General features: G+C 40.8%; 1 protein-coding gene across 3 annotated transcripts in view; it reads right to left on the reverse strand.

Moving 5' to 3' along the window:
- Window positions 1–19591, reverse strand: part of PAK1 (p21 (RAC1) activated kinase 1) — a 205465-nt gene that overhangs the window by 122576 nt on the left and 63298 nt on the right. The window lies entirely within an intron of this gene.

Here is a 19591-nt window from a genome sequence, read left to right on the forward strand (position 1 = left end):
AGAGAGAGAGAGAGAGAGAGAGAGAGAGAGAGAGAGAGAGAGAGAGAGAGAGAGAGAGAGAGAGAGAGAGAGAGAGAGAGAGAGAGAGAGAGAGAGAGAGAGAGAGAGAGAGAGAGAGAGAGAGAGAGAGAGAGAGAGAGGGAGAGAGAGAGAGAGAGAGAGAGAGAGAGAGAGAGAGAGAGAGAGAGAGAGAGAGAATTGGGGGAAGGGGAAAAAGAATTTGATGCAGTGATAGAAAGAGGACTGTATTTTTACAGTCAAAGATTCAAATCCTAATTCTGCCACTGGGTGACCTGCAAATCACTGCACTTTGGATGAGGTTCAGTTTCCTCAAATACAAACTGAAGAATTTGAACTGGACCCTCCCTAGTCGTTGATCTTTTCAGTTCTAAATCCTTTGAGCAACCCTATGAGGTGAAAGTTGGAAGGGGGGCCAAGAAATTCACTGCAACAAATATTTATCGATAGGCACTGAGGTTACAAAAATAACGACCCTCGAGGAGGAGAGGTATTTTCTACCAGAGGTGAAAGATGGGGAAGAGGATGTATGGAAAATAGGGTGACAAGTCAATGCAAGATAATTTGAGGAAGGAAAAAGCAGTAAGTAGGGGAAGGGGAAGAGAGAGGAGGAAGAAGGGCTCAGGAACGGCTCTGAATAGAAGGGGGCACCTGAGTAGAGCCCTGAAGGAGACTAAGGGTTCTTAAGGAAGGAAACTAAAAAGCAGAGCTGAGGAGGGAGGTGGCCTATGCAAAGGCATGGAGATAGGATGTCGTCAGAGTCTTATTACCTATAGCCTGCACCATTGAACAGCTCCCAAAATGGTCTCCCTGCCTCCAACCTGTCCACCATATACAGTTGCCAAAAGCATTTCCCTAAGGAACTTCTAGCTCAAAAACCTTCAGGGATTCACTGCTGCCTTCAGTGAAAAGAAAAACTGTAAATTCCTTAATCTGGGCTTGCAGGTCTTCCATGATCTGGACTCCACCTACCCTTTCAGCCCTCTTTCACATTATTCTCCTTCAGGAACCATATTTCAGTCAAAATGAACCAATCACTGTTTTCCCCTCCTTGATACTGTATCTCCCTCCCAGTATACTCACAAGTTATTCCCGTTCCTTCTCATCTCCAACTCTCAGAAGCCTTGTCTTCCTTCAAAAAAACCCAGGTACCATCATCTCTGTGAAGCCCTCCCTGATCCACCTTGGTAACGTCTTGCTCCTCAGTTTTACTTTTACTATACTTACCTGTGTGCATATTGTATCCCCAAGTGGACTCCAAGGTCTTTGACCAGAAGAATTCTTTCATTTTGATTCTGTATCCCTAACACCTTGCTATGAGAATCAAGCCTACCTGGCAAGTTTTAAAGCACTATATGCATGAGAGCTATTGTTACTGTACATAGTAGGTTCTTATTAAATGTTTAGTTGAATTCAACTAAACTGAAAAATAGGTGTGAGCCAGACACTGGAAAGTCTTAAATCTGGGGATTGGGGGAAGAGGCCTTTGTATTACATCTCATGTGGAAGCAGTACAGAACCACTGAGACTTCTGAGCAGAAGAGGGACCTGGGCCTTAGGAAGATTAATTTGGCAGCTGTGTGGAAGGTGGATTGGACAGAGTAGAAGCAAGGAGATCAATTAGAAGACTTTTTGTCAGTCTCCCTAATGCAAGAGTTCCCACACAGTATAGCAACAGTGAGAGGTGATGAGGGCCTAAACAAGAGGAGTGGCTATGTAAACAGGGAGAAAGGAAGGGATGTTAAGGAGGTCTCTGAGGTAGAATTCACAGGATTTGGGGGCTTCATGGATAGGGGTGTGGGGAAGGAAGGGCCCAAAGATCCTGAAATGTCAGGGATTATTCCAAGGACTTGAAACCTGAGTGAGAGGCCACATAAGGATGATTTTGTAGGAAAGATGGGTTCAGGGAAGGGATTCTTCACACCTTTTTGTTTTGGCACTGTGGTGACACCTATGGACCTCTATCAGAATGTTCTCAAATGAATACAAAATGTAGGATTTCAAAGGAAATCAATTATGTTGAGATACAACTATCAATTTTTAAAGAACCAGTTCATGGATTAAAGAATTCCTAGTTTAGGGACATGGGTCCAACTGGCTTTGCTTCCAGTGGCAGGAAGGATGGAGGTGGATCCTATTATAGCTTGAGCTAATTTTTTTTAAAGTCCTGAGGCTCACATATCAGTCTATAAATCCCATTCCACCCCCTTAATCCACACAGATCCCTTTTCCCCCTTTGAGACTACCCTTGGTGCTACAGCTAACTTCATTTCATATCTGAACCCTGCTTTTACTGCTCATTTCTAGGCCCCCCCTCTCACACACACACATACACACACACATGCACGAACACACGCACACATGCACACACACACATTTAGCCCCACCCTCCTATATCTGAAATCAGGAATATTTTAGTATGGATTGATGGGTTGAAATCTGCTAGCCCCCAACAGGATTTGCATTCTTAAAGTGCTTCACAGGAAGGATTAACCAAGAAATGCATGTCTTCAGATGGAATTTCAGGTACCATGACATGCTGGTAATAAAATACTTACATTTCCATAGTATCGGAACCCTTCAAAGTGCTTCCCTCACGTTCAACTGCTCCAAAAGGTAGTTAGTGTCAATATCACTATCCTGATTTTTGTACATAAAACCAACATGGAGGTGACATGATTTATCCAATATCATTTAGATTGGCAGGGAAGAGAGAATTTTCTCTCTTCAAATCAAGCATCACATATGGGTGGCTACTTGTTGGAACTCTTCATAGGACAGGCCTAAGGAGGGAAATGAGGTGGCCATCCCAGGCCATCCCAGAGCCTCCATAGGGAAATACTACCAAATGACATCTACAGCTGGAAACCAGATTAGTCTCTGAGGCTGAATTTGAACTCAGGTCCTTCCTCTCTGTTTGTCTAATGCTCTACTCACTCTGCCACCTAAGTGCCTCATCAGTTCAAATGGAGGCTGGATGACCACTTGTCAGGGAATTGACAGAGGGGATGCATGTTCAGGTAGGGGTTTACTTGGGCTGCCTCTCTGGATCTGCCATCACTTGCCCTGATCCCGCCTTCTGGGACTATACAAAGAATATTTAAGTCTTCTTCCCTGTGACAGCTCTCCAAAGGAAGACAGCGATCGTGTACCTGATGGGGTTTCTCCAGTTCCTTCAAAACTTTCCATTTACAGTGTACTCATTTCCAGGCCACTTTCCATCCTGGTAACTCTCCTCTGGATATAATCTAGTTTGCAAGTGTCCATTTTAATGTAGTCCTTAGACCACTAAAAGCAGGATTCGGGGCTCAGGAGACTGGTTTACCTCCTCTGTCATTTAAGTATAATGACAATAATAATAATAATAAATAACAGCGAACATTTATATAGTGTCAGGCACTGTGCTAAGTGCTTTACAATTATCTCATTTGATCCTCATAACAACCCTAAGAAGTATGAGCTATTATTATCCCCTTTTTACAGATGAGGAAACCAAGGCAAAGAGAAATCAAGTGACTTACTTAGGTTAACACAGTGTCTGAGGCTGAATTTGAACTCAAGCCTTTCAACTCCACTACTTCTACTACTCCAGATGTGGTAAGACCAAGGCAGAAGAAGATGACATATATTCCCTTTGCTTTAGAGGTGATGCTTCTATTGATGCAAGTCTATCGATTCCATGTGTAGTGTCCCAAAGAGAGCTCATTTGGGGGCAGCTGGTAATGTCTGGTAATGAGCCCCTCCATCCTTTAGCCAGACATGGTCAAGCTACATTATGCTATCAACAATAACTAGATCATCTTCCCTTAAAAAGGAATACCTGAAAACAAAAAACAAACCATAGAATAAAAGATGTTATGGAAGATATTTTGGGTCTGCCAGGAAGTGGGCCAGTCATGTAGCAAGAATGAGAAGTATTTCCAATGGCACCATCCAAGTTGTACATTAGCACATAACTGAGATAATCAACAGAACCAAAGAAAGCCTTCCCCATGTTGAGTGGGTGAATTTTCTAATCATGGAACAAGAGAGACCAGAATCGTGCAAGACAGGAAGGTGTCTGTGTGTGTTGGTGATCAACAATCTGTATCAGCGAAGGAGGAGCTCGTGCAAATATCATAGTTCCAGGAAAGTAATCACATATTGTTGGGTTTTGCTTTTTTTGCTTTTGACTGGCACATCACACATCTAAAATTGAACCTGTCGTCTCAAAGTAAATTCTTACTGGACGTTTATATTAATCCGTGCTAAATTCTATCTTCATCATCCCAATTGACATGTCTACTGACCTGGATATGCACTCCCCTCCTTGGAGCAAAATGGCAGAGTGTGCTGGATTTGGAATGGAGAGGACCAGGGTTCAAATCCTGGCTTTGCCACTTGACTACCATGTTACCCAGCAACTTAAGCAACTTAACTTCTTATTTCTTCAGCTATAAAATGGGGGATTGGAAATGAAGGAAGAAGTCATTCCCAGCTTAAAGTCTATGATCCTGGGATCCTGACAAAAACTCAGTGAGACAGGCAGGGCTATATTTATTATTTCCATCACAAAGCTGATGAGGAGGACAGGCAAAATGCCTTCCACAACCATACAGTTAATAAGCAGCAGAGGCCAGATTCAAACCCAGGTCCTCTGAATTTCTTCTGTGCCATCCCACTCATCAGTTCATATCTATTTAAATCTTGATTCTCTCACCCAACAGAATCCAGTTAAGTCTCTTCTCAGTTTTATGTCATCGCCAAATCAGACAGACTTGTCATCTCAGACAAGGCATGGCTAACAATGGTGGACAGAACAGTTAACCATTAGAGCAGAGAAGAAGAATTAACAAGTTCACATATTACACTTCTGGTTTGTTTTTTTTTTTGTTTGGGGGGGAAGGCAGGGCAATTGGGGTTAAGTGACTTGGCCAAGGTCACATGGCTACTAAGTGGTAAGTGTCTGAGGCCGGATTTGAACTCAGGTCCTCCTGACTCCAGGTGCTCTATTCACCACACCACCTAGCTGCCCCAACATTTCTGTTTTTAAGAAGTCACCAGGTCTCGGAGGCAGGCCTCCTTTATCTTTTATCATTGTACTGCCTCCTTGCCATCTGACACAAGCTTAGTTGGGTCTCCCCATTTGGAGCAGATACAGCAGAAATAGCTCTGGTTCTGGGATCAGAGCACATGGGTTCAGATACCATTTCTGATGTTTATTATTAGTGTGAACTTAGATGAGTTACTCAACTAATATCCCTGGGTCTCAGTTTCCTCATCTATAAAATAAGGGGGTAGAAATAGAGGTCCTCCAAGGTACCTTTCAAACTGTAGATCTAGGATACTGTGATCTTATGAAGCAATTAAGGGGGTGGCAAGGGGTGGGGGAGTCTTCTTTATATCTTACTACTCCATCTGAGGCAGCTAAGTGGTGAGTGCCAGGCTTGGAGTCAGGAAGACTCATCTTCCAGAGTTCAAATCTGCCCTCAGATACTTGCTAGCTGTGTAACCCTAGGCACATCACTTAACTGTTTGCCTAAGTTTCCTCATGTGTAAAGTGAGTTGGAGAAGGAAATGGCAAACCACTTCAGCATCTTTGCCAAGAAAACCCCAAGTGGGGTCACAAAAAGTCAGATGTAACTGAAACAACTAAAGAACAAAGCTTCATTTAGCTGGCATCAGTTACTCTCTCTGTATAGATGACTTCTCTAGCCCGGATCTCTTATGAGCTCCATACTTGCATTACCAGTTGCCTACAGGACATTATAGGAGTTGAATGGTATAGTGAAATGAACTGAACTTGGGAGTCCAATGCCTTGTGTTCAAGTTTTGCCTGCTTACTTGCTGTATGACTTTGGATAAGTCACTTAACATCTGTAAAATACAGAAATTGGTTATGTGATCTTCAAGGTGCTTTCAGTCACTGAACTCATGATCCAATGATCTTTACCTAGATGTCCCATCAGCAGTTCAAACTCAAGATGTCTAAATTCAAGTTTATTATCTGTCTCCCTAAGCCTGCTCCTACTAATCACTTCACTCTATCTGTGGTATCATCATCATAATGAACAGAGTGGTGGGTTTAGAATTGAAAGACTTTGATTCAAATCCTGCCTCAGACAATGTGTGATCCTAGGCAAGTCATGACCTCTCCTGGCTTTAGTTCCTTATCTAAAACATAAGGGGATTGCATTTAAAATAACTACAGGATAAATAAAATACAAATCTACCCACCAAGACACACACAGGTATTATATGAATACAACTACTCTTTATGTAAATAAAGACACACCTAAATAATTGGGAGAAATACTAATTGCTCATGAGCAGGCCAAAACAATATCAAAAAATTTAAATGCTATCTAAATTAATGTACTAATGTAATGTTAAATGCCATGCCAATCAAACTATCACAAGATGACAGAGTTTTAAAAAAGAAATTTAAATGGAGGAGCAAAAGGTCAAGAACTTCCAGGAAAATAATGAAAAAAAACGTGGAAAGGAAGGGGGCTTATCAGTATCAAATCCCAAACTATATTGAAACAGAGCAATTATCAAAATCATTTGATACTGGTTAAGAAATAGATCGATCAGTGAGACAAATTAGTTACAGAAGCAAATAAACATAGTACTGAATGTCTGAAAAATCCAAATCAGTTCCTGGGCTAAGAAGTCACTATGCAATAAAAACTCCTAGGAAAATAAGAAAGCAGTCTGGCAGAAAGTAGGCATAAGCCAACATACCCTACCATGTAACAACATGAGATCCAAATGGGTACATGACTTAGACAAAAAGGATGGCATTATGGATAAATGAGAGGATCTAGAAAGAAAATACTTTTTGTGTCTATGAATGGGGAGGAGTTCATAATCAAACACAGGATAGAGAGGATTATAGAAGATAAAATGCAAAGCTTTGATTACATAAAATGAAGGACTCTTTGCACAAGGAAGACCAATGCAGCAAAATTAAAAGGTAAACAAGTAACTGAGAAAAAAATCTTTGCAGCAAGTTTCTCTGACAAAATGAAATATCTTATTTCTAAGATATATAAGGAACGGATTCAATTTTATAATAACAGTCTTTTACCAATTCATATATAGCCAAAGAATATGAGTAGGCAGTTTTCAGAGGAAGAAATCCAAGCTATCAATAGCCCTGTAGGGAAAGAAAGGCACCAAATTACTAATAATTAAAGAGCTGCAAATTAAAACAACTCTGAGGTTCTACCTCACACCCATCAAATTGGCAAAGTCAACAAAAAAGGAAAATGAGAAATGCCAGAGGGCTCATGGGAAAACAAGCACATTAATGCACTGTTGGTGGAACTGTGAACTGGTCCAGCCATTCTGGAAAACAATTTGGATTCGTGCCCCAAAAAGACATTGAACTGTGCTCACTCTTTGAACCAACAACATCATTACTAGGACAATACCCCAAAAAGATGACAGAAAGGTGAAAAAGACTCATATGTACAAAGCAAGTTATAGTAAGAGCAGTGAAGAAATGAAAATTAAGGGACCATCAATTGGGGAATGATTGAAAAAGTTATGGTATCCGAATTTAATGGAATACTATTGTTCCATAGGAAATAATTAAAGGAACATTTTCAGTGAAACATGGGGAGATTTGTTTGAACTAATGCAGAGGTGAAGTGAGTAGAGCCAGGAGAACAATGTATACAATACCATATAAACAAACAGCTTTAATAGTCAAAATCCAGGCAATGACCAACTACGTTTCCAGTGGGCTGATGATGAAACATACCACCCACTTCCTGACAGAGGAGTGATGGTCTTCAGGTGCAGAATGAGACATATTTGTTGGATGTGACCAAGAGGGCATTTTTTTTGCTTGAAAATACATATGTTATAAGAGTCTGGGGTTATTGCTTTTCTTTTTTTCAGTGGTGGGGAATTAGGTGCAAGGGAAAGAAAATAGTTTTTATTAATTATTAATTCAATAACATTTTTAATTAAGAAATGAAATAACATGAGGGGTTTAGATTCAATGACTACTAAACATTCCTTCTAACTCTATAAATCTATGATCCTGTAACTGAAACTAAAGGTTCCATAAAGGCAGGAATGTTTCATATCTAAACTTTGTAATCTGCACACCCCACCCCAGCAGTGCCTAACAATGCTTCATATATTCAATAGGTGTTCAATAATCTTTTGTTGATTTGAATTGAATTAGATTAACTAAGGCTCTTCCTTCTTGATTATGGCATTTCCCCTAGGAAGGTGTTGATGGAACTGGGCTTCTTCATATGAAAAAGAAGAGTTATGAAACTCAAATACTTAGGTAAGGCATCAAACACTCTCATTTATTAATGAAGTCTGCTGGCCTCCAAATAAAGAAGAATCTGCTAGCTAAAGAAGTAAAATTCAAATACTGGCTCCATAGATTGTCATAACTGAAAGGAGCCTCGGACCATCAAGTCCAACTTCCTGATCTGATATATGGGGGAGAAGGCCCAAAGTAAAATGGGGACAGAGTCAAGAACGCACGGTCTAAATATCCTGACCCTTCAGACAGTGTTCTGGCTAGAGAGTGAGCTAGGAATTAATTGGTAAAAACTGTAGAGGCAGAAAAACTCTCCCAACAAGGAGAACTCATAACGAAATGGAATGGGGTGCTTTGGAAGGAGGTACTGCATTCCCCAGCACTGAAGATTTCCAAAGACAAGGTTAGACAAACACTTGTCAGGGATCCCAGTTCAAGTACAGATTGGACTAGATGACCTCAGAGGTCCCTTCCAAGTCAGATCTTTTGATTCCAAATCCAAGGTCTGTCCTTCCCTAGCTTCATTTCTGCAGGTCCCAGTTAACTACCCAATGTAAAATGCAAAAAGATTGGACTAAATTAGAGGTTTTTAATCTTTTGTGTGTCTTGGACCACTTTGGCAGGCTGGTGAAATCTAGGGACCTCTTCTTAGAACAATATTTGTTTGTTTTGAATTCATAATTGAAGAAAACGCTAAATTTCAGTTAGTGAAAATAAAGACATAATCTCTTTCCCAACCAAATTCATGGATCCCCTGAAATCTTTCTATGGGTTCCCCAAGTCCATGAACCCCAGGTTAAGAATCCCTAGGTTGGATGGCCTCTGTAATACTCTATGAGTCTTACTGATGTGTATATTGGCAGCCATGAAGACTCCATACCTTCTCAGTGGGTATGTCCCTTAATCAGTTGCTATAGCCCAAAATAAATCACCACCTGGTGGTCAGCCTTCTCATGATGAATCCTCTTCACAGGCAGCTGGGCTGGTCCTTGAATGGTGGGGGTTCTGCCATTGTCAGGAAGCCCTTTCCAGTTTGAAAGCATCAACTACAGCATGGAAGTTCCACTTAACTTGGGGTCCATGAGTTAGTTTTGTTTTTTAAATATATATTTTGATAACTGTATTTCAACATAATTGGTTACCTTTGTAATTACTTATTCCATAAGCTTCACCAGACTGCCCAAAGGGGTCCATTACACACACACACACACACACACACACACACACACACACACACACACACACACACACACAGAGTTAAGAACAGCTAGACTTGACCTTACGGTTCTGAGAAACAAAGGTCACCTTCAAATGATGAAATGGCATATATTCAGCAGAAATGTCAACCTGTAACTTCTCCACATCTAGCACATATAAGTAAACACCAGGGAACTGCTGTCACTGATAATAATAGCTAACATGTAGACAGTGCTTTAGGGTTTACAAAACATTTTATAGATATTTTATCATTTCATCCTTATAACAACCCATGAGGTAGGTTCTATTTTTATCCCCATCATACAGATGAGAAAACTGGGATTAGAAGAAACTAAGTGACTTGCCTAGGACCACACAGCTAAAAAGGTATGTGAGGCAGGATTTGAATTTGGGTCTTCTTAAGTCTAAGTTCATCACTATCTCCAGTCTGTCATTGCTCCTAATTTGTATCTTCTTGGGCCAAAGAGAACAAGTCTAATCTCTCTTCCATAACACATTTTCAAATAGCTAAAAGATGCCCTCAACCCTACTAAGCCTTCTCTCTTCCAAACTAAATATCCCCACTTCAACCCTTGAGATGCGATAATTTCTAATGTCTTCACCACCACAGTCTTCCTCCTCATCTAATTATGCTCTAGTTTTTCAAAGGCCCTCCAAAAATGAGATGCCCAGAACTAGACACAGTATTCTAGAGGTGGGGTCACCTCCCTTTTTTCTGGAGATTATGCCTCTCAGTGAAGCCTATGATCACATGTGCTCATATGATTACATGTGACCCAAGGGTCACATCATCATACTACTAAATCTTATAATGAAGCTGCAATATTAAAAACCTGTGCTCGCTCTCTCTCTCTCTCTCTCTCTCTCTCTCTCTCCAACCTGTCCGTGTGCTTTATTGGATTTTCATCCAAATCATGTTTGATAACCATGGGGGTCCTATGTGGCTCTGTCCTGGGCCCTCTTTCTATATTATTTCACTTGGTAATCTCCTCATCCCTCAGTTTCCAATTATCATCTCTTTGCAAATGACTCTCAGATCTGCTAGCTCAACACTAACCTCTCTCTTGATCTGTAGTCTCCCATTTCCAACTACCTATTAGACATCTCAAACTGGATTTTCCTGGGGACATCTTGAGCCCAACAACCCTAAAACTGAACTCATTATATTTCCCCCATCCCTAGCCTCTTCCTAACTCCTCTATTACTGTCAAGGGTACCACCATCCTCCCAGTCACCCAAGCTCACAGCCAAAATGTCATCCTCAACTGCTTACCCTCCTTCAATCTCCATATGCAACCAGTTGTCAAGTGCTATTCATTTTACCTTTGTAAAATCTCTTGTACACCTCCTCTTCTCTGACACTACAACCACCTGTATACAGATCTTCATTACCTCACCACTGACTACTGCAATTTCCAGCTGGCTGGTTGCCCTGCCTCAAGTCTCTCCCCACTCTAGTGGATTCTCTAGATGCAGATATCAAAGTAATCTTCCTAAAGCTCAGATTTAATTCTATCACCCCCTTATTAAAAAAAAAATACTTCAATGCCTTCCTACCACTTCGAGGATCAAATATAAAATCCTCTGGCATTCAAAGCTGTTCCTAAACTGGCCCTTCCTACCTTTCCAGTCTTCTTACACCTTACTCACCTCCCATGTATTCTGTGATGGAGTACCCTTGGATGCCTCACTTTTCTTCATCACAACCTTCCATCTCCCGACTCCAAACATTTGCACTAGGCCAGTACCCCTTCCTGGAATGCTCTCCCTCCTCATCTTTACCTACTCCCTTCCCTGGCTTCCTTTAAATCTCAGCTAAAATCCCATCTTCTACAGGAAGTCTTTCTTCATCCTCCTGAATCTTAATGTCCTCCTTCTATTGATTATTTCCAATTCATCCTGTTCTATATCTTGTTTGCATGCTGCCTCCCTCTTTAGACTGTAAGCTCCTTGAGAGTAGGGCTTGTCTTTTTACATTTTCTTGTATCCCCAGAGCTTAGCTTGGCACCTGATACATAGTAGGCACTTGATAAATTCTACTTGACTTTTTCACATATTGTCTAGTCCTCTCTCCCTCATCTCATACTTTAATAGTTGATTTTTTTTAATTCAAATATATAATCTTACATCCAACCCTATGAAAATATTAGGTAGAGTGATTTACATAGCTAATAAATGGCAGTGGTAGGATTAGAACCCAGATCTCCTCACTCTAAGTCTAAGGTTCTTCTTATTAAATAGTGCCAGCCCTCAAGGGACTTACAGTCTTGCAGAGGACACCTTCCCATTCTGATTATCAATGGTCCTGTTTAGAGATCCAAATGTAGTCCATGCTGTAACTAGAAGGGGAAGTGGTGTGGAAGGCTGGAAACTCATTAAAAGGACTCCTGTCTAGCGTGTTTTGAACCTGAAATGATGATTCTTTCAACTGTGATAATTAATATGTTAATGAACTGTTTTCATCTTCTGCTTTGACAAGACAATAAAACTCCAAAATGTTCTGGGATTTACAAACAACTTAGTTCTCATTAATTTTATTCTAAAAAGTTGCTTCTGCTGCTTCAGCATTATAAACCCTCAGGAAAGGTATTTATGGCATCTGGTAAAAGAAGCATCAGGCCTAGGAAGTCTAAAATAATAGTAATGACAATAATAAATAGCTCATGTATTTCCTTATTTGGTCCTCTTAACAGTCCTGCAAAGTTTACAAGGAGAAAGTTATTAGCCCCATTTTGCAGCAGAGGAAAAGTAAGTCTTAGGGAAGAGAAGTGGATTTGCTCAGTCCACATGACAAGAAAATACACAAGCCATGTCTTGTGGCTACAAGTGTAACCTGCTCCACTGAACCCCAACATGGTCATTTGGGAGTAGAAGTAAAGGAAGGATCTCAGAGGAGTGGGGAAGACAATTTGAGGACAGCTAGGTAACACAATGGATAGAGTGCTGGGCCTGGAGTTAGGAAGACCTGAGTTCAAATACAGCCTTAGATACTTACTGTGTGGCCCTGGCCAAGTATTTAAGCTCTAATTGCCTCAGTTTCCTCAACTGTAAAATGGGGATAATAATAACACTCATCTCCCAGTTGCTATAAGGATCAAATGAGATGGTATTTGTAAAATGCTTAGCACAGTGCTTGATACAGAGTAGGTGCTATATAAATGCAAGTTAGTATTATTACAGACAGTGGAATTCTAAAATAAATGTAATTGATCTGATTTTCCTTTCAGTTCTTTTGTTGGGAAACCTGGGTTCCCAGCAGGCAAAATTTTTCAGCTGAGGAAACCCAAGCCCCAGAAGGGAAGTGAATTGACGAAAGTAATAAGCTAGAGTCAAAGCTGGGATACACAGAATCACAAAATCTCATCGTTAGAAGGGACCTCAAGGGTCAATTAGTCCAACCTCTAACTGAAAAAGTATTTCTTCTACAGTATCCCCATAGATGGTCATCCAATCTCTGACTAACAACTTTCAAGACCTGGGAGACTTGCTACTACTTACTAGAAGTAGAAAATTTCAGATTTGGACAACTGATTAAAAGCTGTCTCTCTACAACTTAAGCTCCCTAGTTCTGCCCTCTGGGCCCAAACAGAGCAAATCCAATCCCTCATCCAGGTCAACAGCCCTTCAAATGCCTGAAGACCACTCTCACAGTCAGCCCAAGGCTCTTTTGACAGGATGAAACATTCCAAGTTGCTTCAACCAATCCTTAGTTTTCAGACTTCTCATCTGTTCTTCTTTGGACTCTCTCCAACTTGTCCACAAACATTTATTAAGTGCCTACTATGTGCCAAACACTATATTAAGCACTGGGTATTCAAAGATAGGTAAAAAAAAAAAAAACAGTCCCTGTCCTCAAGGAGCCCACAGTAAAGGTAGAGACAACATGCAATTATGTACAAATTAGATATATACATGACAAATTGGAGATAATCAACAGAGGGAAGGCACTAGCATTAAAGGGGAACAGGTAAATCTTCTTGCTGAAAATAGGCTTATAGCTGAGATTTGAAGGAAGCAAGAAAACCAGGAGGCAGAGATAAGAAGAGAGAGAATTCTAGCATGGGAGACAGCCAGTCAGTGAAAATGCAGAGTCAGACTATGGTGTATCTTGTGGGAGGAACAGACTAGCATCACTGAATTACAAAGTTGGACAAGGAGGAGAGGAAGGTATAAAAAGACTGTTCCTCCTGAAATGTGGTGCCCACAATTGACCAGTACTCCAGATTATGGGCTGACCAGGGCAGAGGATAAAGGGGCTGATATCACCCTCCTTCTGGATCCTATGTTTCTCATAATGCAGCTTAAAAGTGATTTAGTGTTTTTGACAGCCAAGTCATATTAAGTTTGCAGTAACAACCCCTATTCTCCTAATTCCTAAACTATTGGTCTTTCCAGTGTTTATTATAACGTTCCTGCTGTGTGTTTGTTAGTCGCTGTCCTAGGTGCTGTAGGAAATGCAGAAGACACAGAACATGTGGTCCCTGCCTGCTACCATGTTTCCCCTATAATAAGACACTGTCTTATTATTTTTTTTTTTGGACAGAAAAACACCAGAGGGCTTATTTTCAGGGGAGGGCTTATTTTAATGAACATTGACAGCAATTTTAATAAACAGGTAAATGTGAACAAAAAAATGTACCTTTATTCAATAAGCAAATCTCTGGGGAAGAACAGGATGACGCGCTCACTGCTGCAGCTCTGATTGGATGCAGCTCGGAGCGCGGCGTGCGTTTCACTGGCGGGGGGGAAGACGGTGCATACAGAGGGTACTGTAATGTAGCATGTATTGCAGGGGATCACCTTCACTACAGTAGCAATCTCAATAGGGCTTATTTTCGGGGGAGGGCTTATTTTAGAGGAATCTTACACAGTAAGGGGAGGGCTTATTTTCGGGATAGATCTTATTATCGGGGAAACACGGTAAGAGCTTACAAATTCATCAAGGAATGAAATTCAGCATGTGTTCACAAAGGTTCTGTCCCAGGCCCCATACTTCTCTATCTCTAAACTCTGTCAGGGTTCTACTTAGCTCCCATGGATTTAATTATCATCTCTACATTGATGACTACCCGATCCACAAATCCTAACCTGGTCTCTTCTCCAAGCATTGCCCTCTGTCTGCTGGACCTTCCAAACTGGATTGCTAAGGACATTACAAATTCAACATGTCCAACACCAAACACATTATCCTTCCTGCAAAGGCTCCCTTTGTCCAACCTTCCCTCCTTCCATAGAATGCATCACCACCATTCCAATTTCCCAAGTTTGTGACCTTAGTCTCATCCTTGACTCCTCATTGTCCCTCACCCCACAAATTCAGTCAGTTGCTTAAAAATCATCATTTCTACCTCTGGGATATCTCTCATATATGAACCCTTCTCTCTCCTTACACATCTACTAACTTAGACTCATCACCATTTGAAGACATGTTCCTGAGTTCAAATCTGGTCTCAGACACTTACTAGCTGTGTGAGCCTGGGCAAGTCACTTAACCCTGTTTGCCTCAGTTTCCTAATCTGTAAAATGAGCTGGAGAAGGAAATGGCAAACCACGCCAGCATCTCTGCCAAGAAAACCCCAGATAGGGTCATAGAGAGTCAGACAGGACTGCAATGACTGAACAACCACAAACCTAATTCCAGTCTCTCCACTTCAGTTCATCCTTCATATCACCATCTTCTATGCTGTCAAAGTTTGGCTTAGGTTCAGATCTGACCTTATTCAAATAAACTCCAGTGGCTTCCCTTTGCCTCTAGGATAAAATATAATTTCTTCTGTTTGGCTTCAACTGTTCCTGTTCTCCCTGACAAACTACCTTACTATGAGGGATTTATTTGTATTTATTCTCTTTATGCTAATTTTATACATATTTACATAGTCCTCATTTTCTTCCTCTCTACAATGTGAGTTCTTTTTTCTAAGCTCTATGGGAGGAGGGATTGCTTCAGTCAGTCATATGCTCAAAGTAAGTACTTAATACATTTATAATATAAATACAAATAAACCTGTTTGGTTGACTGGGCAAACATGGTGATTTGATAGTACCCCAAAATGCCAACTCATTCCTCACTCAGCTGAACCTTCCACTCAGCATTCCTTCCCATCTTTGGGCCCCCCTTACCTCCTTAATTAAATGACAGGTTAGATGAGCTAAGCAATTCTCAAACTTTTTAATCTCAGGACCACTTTATACTCTCAAAAATTACTGAGGAATTCTTTACATGCTTAAAAATTAAAGCACCCCCAAAAGCTTTTATTTATGTGGAATATTTCTATCTGTAATTACCATTTTAGAAGCTAAAATATCTTAGTATTATTATGAAAATAGTTTTGATGGCAAGGGCCCATTGAAAATAATCTCTGGGACCCTTGGGGACATCAGAGGATTAGCTGATCTTTAAGAATTCCTCTAGCTTTAAATTCTTTGTACAACCAAATAAAGAACTCAACATCTGAGTAGGTACAGAGAATAGGACCACAAAAGACAAAATCATCACCAGACTACAGTTATGTCATGATACAGAAATGAGATTCAGATGAGTTTCAATAGAAACTGTCTTGATTTTTGGTAGATATCCTACAGTACTGAGCACAGGTCTCAATGCAGCATGCATCAGGTGATTAATAAATGTTTGTTTACTTGGACTGAATTAAGAAATGGAAGGGAAGGTGACAGAAAGGAGGGAATAAATAGAGACTGTGAGTTGGGGAGCAGCAAGAGAAAGGACAGCACAGTATAGTTGGGGGGAAAATACTGCAATATGAATCAGATGACCTGCATTAGAGATACTGCTCTGACATAAACTAGTTATAGGAATTAAAAACCACTTTCCCTCTCAGGCCCTCAGTTTCTCCATACGTATAAGTGGAGATAATAGTTACATAAGTATTATTGGGACAAGTCTCATGGCTTGTTGCTGTTGGTTTTTGGTTTGTTTTTTTTTAAGATAAGCAAAAAACTCATTTTAATTGAAAACAGACTGATGAGTTATTTGCAACACCCAAAGGATTCCACGAGCCCAGACAGCCTCCCCACCTCTGGTCTTCAACGTTTCTCGGAACTTTTGTTTGGAGGTTCCACTGAATTCATTCCACCAGAGACAGACCTTTTATACCCCTGGCCCCTCCTTAGACATATCAAACTCTCCTATTAGAGGTGAGACTAAGTGACTCTCAAATTGGGTAATTCAGTGAAATTCAAAGATAAGATTTGTTCTTTTTGTCCCCAAAGGAAGAATTAGGAACAACAGGGGAAGGAGGAGAGTTTCAGATGAGAATATTTTGGAATATATGAAAAATTCCTAACAATGAGAGCCATCCCTAAGTAAAATGGGCTGCCTCAGGAGGTTGTGAATACCCTCTATCCTCAAGCAGAAGTTGAATAATCGATTGACAGTGATCGAGCAGAAAAGAGGACAGCTAGGTGGCATTAGGGCTATAGAACCCTGGGAATGGAACCAGGAACATTCACCTTCCTGACTTCAATTCCAGACTCTGATCCTTACTAGCTGTGTAACCCCCAGCAAGTCACTTAACCCTGTTTGCCTCAGTTTCCTCACCTGTAAAAAATGAGCTGGAAAAGGAAATGACAAACCACTCTAGTATCTCTGCCAAGAAAACCCCAAATGGGGTCACAAAGTCAGACATAACCAAAAAACTAATGAGAGTATAAAGAGGAGGCTTACTCAGATAAAGGTTATACTAAATGATCTCTGAGATCCCTTAAAATTCTGAGATTCTACACGCTCTGACCTCAGAGATAAGCTTAAGAATCACAGGATCATATATTTAGACCTCAGAGATCTTCTACTATCACCCCCTCATTTTTTTTAACAGATAAGGACACTGAGGTCCAGAGAGGATATATGACTTGCCCAAAGTTAGTTAGAGTTGGGATTTTTTTTTTTTTTTGCTTTTTGGAGGGCAATTGGGGTTAAGTGACTTGCCCAAGGTCACATGGCTACTTTTTGTGTTAAGTGTCTGAGGCCAGATTTGAACTCAGATCCTCCTGACTCCAGGGCTGGTGCTCTATTCACTGCACAACCCAGCCACCCCTAGAGCTGGGATTTGAACTCAGGTCATCTAATTCCAAATTCAGTGGTCTTTCCACTTACTAAGTTCCTGTATCATCAGGTGTCAAGTATAAGTGAGAAATAAATAACCTTTCAGGAAGACAGTGAGCAGAGATTCATAACCTTTTTATATCATGGAACCCTTGGGCAATCTGGTAAAGCCTGTGGATCCCTTCTGAGAACAATTCTTTTAAACGCAAAAAGTAAAACACGCAAGAATACAAAAGAAACCAATTATATTGAGACAGTTATCAAAATATTTTAAAAACAAGTTTAACAGATCCCTGGGTTAAGAACCCCTAAACTATATACACTAAGCAGTATTCATCTCAGGACCCCTTTACACTCTTAAAAATAATTGAGGACCTCCCTCCTAGAGAACTTTTGTTTGAATGAGTTACATCGATCAGTATTTACCATATTAAAAACTAAAGCATCTTATTTTAGTTTGAAATACTTTTGACCTCACAGACAAACTGAAAGGGTCTCAGGGACCCCTGGGACTCTCCAGTGCACACTTTGACTATTGAGAGAAGAGGAACAAATTAAAAGTAAGCAGACTATTTCCCCTAAGTTACACTCCTTGGACTGGACTCCACCATCATCATGATCCCAGGAAACTGATCACCCTGCCAAACTGCATCAACGTTGGTGCTCAAAGGGCTAGAGGGCAGAGCATAGAACTCTTCCCAAAGCCTCTTTCATATACATACATACTTATACACGCACACACACACACATATACACATGTATGTGTAGGTACATATTGGCTACATTTTGAGTTTTGAGCTGCTTCCCTCCCTCCAAACCCCAAAATAGAGGTCAACATCTGACATAGATATATATGTGAAAGCATACGATGGATATTTCCATATATCAGTTCTTTCTTTGAAGGTGGATAGCATTTTCCTACATAGGTCCTTTGTAGCTGATTTGAATGTTCATGTTACTGAGAACAACTTGGTCATTCACAGTTACTCTTCAAACAATATTACTTATTACTGTATAAAATATTCTCTTGGTTCTGCTCATTTCACTCTTCATTATTTCATGCAAGTCTTTCCGTGTTTTTTCTAAAATCAACCTATTCATCACTTCTTACAGTACAACAGTATTCCATCACAATCATATACCACAACTTATTCAGCCATTCCCCAAGGAAATTCCCTCAATTTCCGGTTCTTTGCCACCACAAAGGGAGCTGCTATTTTAGAACACATAGGTTCTTTTCCTTTGTCCCTAATCACCTTGGGAAATAGATCTGATAGTGGAATTGCTGGGTGAAAGGGTACATACAGTTTTCTAACTCTTTGGGCATAATTCCAGATTGCTCTCCACCAAATCCTTCATTTAAAGAGGGCTCACAGACCAACCAACTCTTCATTTCCCACCAGCTCCCCACTCTTTGGATGGGACTAGTCACTGGATTCTGCCATACCCCCACACAGGGAACCTTCCCCCTCTGTTTTTGTGTGCCATCTTCTCCCTTCAGATTATAAGTTCCTTGAAAGCAGGGGCTGCCTTTCTTGTTCTTATTTGTATCCCCAGGGCTTAGCACAGTGCCTGGCAATGACAGGCACTCAATAAATATTTGTTGACTGACCAAGTGACCTGAGTTTAAGACCCACCCCCAATACTTGTTAGTCATGTGACTTTAAACAAATCATTTCTCTCTTTTAAGTCTGTTTTCTAATCTATAAAATCCTGCCTGTCCCGGGTTGGGAAGTTGATCTACCTGCCCTCTGAGGTTCCTTTGATCCTGTGACCTACAGGTAAAGTCCACATGTGGCCACACCCAGAGAGGCTCCAGGGTATATATTCATATTGGAGTCAAAATCTAAAATCCTCTTCTAGTTCCCCCAGCCCCAAAGAGAACAGAGAAAATCTGTCAGGGGACACCATGGTTCATGGTCCAAGAGGGTTTTGGGGTTGGGTTTGTTGTGGCGCGCGCGCGCGCGCGCGCGTGTGTGTGTGTGTGTGTGTGTGTGTGTGTGTGTGTGTGTGTGTGTGTG

The sequence above is a fragment of the Petaurus breviceps genome, unplaced genomic scaffold, assembly GCF_028583685.1.
Source record: "Petaurus breviceps papuanus isolate PSGF00001 unplaced genomic scaffold, PetGlider_PUasm1.0 90823, whole genome shotgun sequence".
Classification (NCBI taxonomy): Eukaryota; Metazoa; Chordata; class Mammalia; order Diprotodontia; family Petauridae; genus Petaurus; species Petaurus breviceps.